Below are 3,479 nucleotides of genomic sequence, written 5' to 3'. Positions count from 1 at the left end.
TTGTGCCTGTGCCTTTTTCCTGTTATATTATTATTAAGTAAAATTCTAATAAATATCTTGGAGTGGTTTAATAAACAGGAGCGTCTGTGTGAGTTTGTCGCCCGTCCCCTTAGCTCTTCCCCCCCGTGTCCACAGAGGCCAAGGGACACCGCGGGGGTACGTTAAAACCGGTCCCGCTCAAGGCCCTCCAACAAAGATGTCGCCGTGTTTTCCCCGTCTTCAGAAATGTCACCGGCGCGTCTTGGGATTCACTGATATGTTCTAACCTTCATTACCGTCGTCTCCAGGGTGCGGGTAGCTGCCTGTGGCGTCCTGGGCATTGTAATACCTAAATGCCGGGTGAATACATTTTCAAAGTAAAAGTGATGAGGCGCCTGTTCCTAATCATGTTCTGTAATAATGGCTCTTGTTGACACGCTGTCGAGGTCCCTGTAGGGTTTTTCTTCTTGTCATTTCCACGTCACTGTTGAGACCAGTCAATTAAAATTCTTCCTTTACGTCTTTCTTAGGCGTGTTTTATCAAAGTATTATATCACTTTAGTTTTACAGTATGAGAGAAAAAGGATCTTCATTACTGGTTAAAAGATATGATGTGCCTCAGTTAGCACTCTGTAACCCACCGCCCACTCTGGACTATTTCCAGGTGATGCAGAGTGAGCGTTTGAGTGACAGGCTTTAATTAGAGGTACTCAACCAGTGCTTATTCCTGTGTGGCATCGTCTTGAAAAACCCAACTGCTGGTCCTCCGAGAGGACATTTTTTCAGGAGCAGATTATCACTCCTGAGAATCAGTGGAAGACGGCCGGAGCCGCACAAACAGATGCACAGTGAAGCAAGCATTGCAGAAATACCACGTCTTAATGGGATAAATGCCTTAATTAGGCTGGCCGTAGCCATTGGAGGGCCGGGCGCTGGACGCGGACGGAAACAAATGGTTTGGAAGCGGCCCCTAGACAACCAGCCGCTGTGTGCACTCAGCTGAAATAAATGAGCTCCTGAAGAGACCAAACACAGGCTCACAGCTGCAGGGAAGGGCCGTCTGCAGCAATTAGCACGGCCCATCCTCAATGAAGACATTCAGTCAGAAAGCAACAGTAAATCAAGCTCCTTTTGCTTTCGGAGCCGTATAAATAAGTGCGAGCAGAGCAAAGCAGGTAAAGGTAAACTCTAGCAGAGAGTCAGGACCATAAAGTGGAAGTGGTTGGATCAATCAGAATAACAATTTATACATGAATACAGAAACAGGAAGTGGACTGTTTTCTGACTTAAAGATGATATATTATTTGTACATTTTGCAGTTTCTTATTGAAAAACTTTGTACCAGAGACAAATTCCTCCTGGCAATAAATTATATTCGGATTCTGATCGCTAAAGCTAAGTTTCCAGACTTTATGCTAAGTTAACCTTAAATCATTATGTACTGTTGCTTCACATTAAGCATGATAGAAGAATAATGAAGAATAAAATGATCTGAAGTTTTCACATCATGTCCCCTCAAATTGATCTTATAGTCTCTTGCGGGTGCCCCGACCCCTATGTTGGGAACCAGTGGTTTCACATGGATGTGTTTGTAGATCAAACCTTAATCAAAAGCTTAACCTTGACAGTAAACTCCACATTTAAGACGCATTGTGATGTTATAAAACACACCAGGGCAAAAGCTTTTTAAAAGTATTAGGTCGCACTTTATGTTATTGTGCTGCAAGATGCAGATTTGTTGTCTTTTATGGAGGTAACACGTCCTTTCTTTTGATGAAAGGAGCATCATCCCAGAGGCTGAAACCAGGTGAGCAGCAACCTGTCTGACGGGTCCAGTGTCAAGTCAAAGGCAACAGAGTGCGTCTGCAGGTGGGAAATTACAAAATAAAAGAGTTGTCAGGAACTCCTCTCAACCAGTCACCGCGCTTTAGTGTTGCGTTCAGGGTTTTGCTTTAAATCATCGTTTCCCTCCATTTCTCGCTTTAACTCCAACATTTAAACACTCGTTTGATATTTTATTTCATCTTTTAATTCAAACTCACACTCCGAGCTTTTGATTTTGCTGTGAAACTCCGGCCTTTCTGGTGAAATCTTTGGCGGAGCCGCTCCGACTTGACGCGCCCTTGCGCCGAGAGATGCGGCGGCGGCGGCGGCTGCGGTGCGCGCGCATAACGTCAGCGATGGAGAAGCTCGCGATGTTTGAGCAGAGCGAAAGCGGATGTTGGGCGAGTGGGATCTACAAAATAAAATACACTACGTCACGTTGTTTTCAGCCTGTGCTCATTTTACAGCCGGTATTTAGAAGCAAATATCATTTTTAGTGTCTGTATCTAACCACTAAACCTACAAAATGATATTTCCTTAACTTAAATCTTGTAAAGAAATCCTGTAAAAATCTTAAATGAAGAAATTAGACCTTGATGGTGTAGCTCATATATGTATAGACGATTAGCACGGGTTAATTTAACACGGTTATATATTTATTTTCTATGCAAATGTTTAATTCCTCTGCACATTTTTTAACTTTCAGAGTTTTAACTCCTCTACGTATTTAATGTCTCTGTACATATTTAAATTCTATGCAAATGTTTAATTTTACTACATATGTTGAATTTCTTTGATTTCTCTGTAGGTACACATTTAAATTTACAATTATCTCAGGTCAATTTCAGCGTATGGTGACTGTGTTATAAGTTAACTCTAATGTATGTTCATGTATCTATCTCATATTACTCCAAATAAAACAAATATTAATTTAGTTTTCATGTTTGTTTTGAAACTCCTTTACACCTGCAAGCTTCATGTAAAACAACATGCAATGGGAATAGTCAGCATTTGGTTGAATAATTTATAATCTGTGATGAATGAGTCACAAACATCCACTGTGCATTCGCTTTATAAAGGTGTAAATATCAGGATATATCGTGACCTTTATTGTGAAGGGCTCAACCGGAAGTGGCGCGTCTAACCGTCGCTAGCTTGACGCAGCTTCCTGCAAACACCGTGTCTTGGCGAACATGGCGGCAACTTGACAACGCCAGCGAGATGAAGACAGTGAGGGCTTGAAAAAGAAAAAGAGGTCTGTTGCAGGCTTGTAGGCCCATCCGCCGACACAAAGGCAGACAGCTTCGCCATGTTGGAAGAGGATAGCGCCCTTGTCCCTGCACGACCGAGGCCGGGGAAAACGTAAACGCGTCGGTGAGTTGTTTCTAAAAACGGAGTCGAGGCTACGCAGAGGAGCGGCGCGGCGCGGAGCTCGGGGCGGACGGGGAGGACAGCGGCTTCACCGGTCAGCCATGGAGGATGCGGCCCGTGGTCGCCAGCGTCTGATTTCCCATCCGGCCCACGCTCATTTTAATGGGAATTACCGCTGATCGCACAGGCAAGCCGGGACAACCCACCGCCCGACACTTGAGGGGAGGAAAACGCGAAGCGGACCCGACGTCAATGACTGTTGCGGCAGAGGAGCCCCCACGGTGGAGTCGGCCGGTTCCCAAAAT

Source organism: Chelon labrosus (assembly GCF_963514085.1).
Source record: "Chelon labrosus genome assembly, chromosome: 24".
Taxonomy (NCBI): Eukaryota; Metazoa; Chordata; class Actinopteri; order Mugiliformes; family Mugilidae; genus Chelon; species Chelon labrosus.
Note: the sequence above shows the minus strand (reverse complement) of the source record.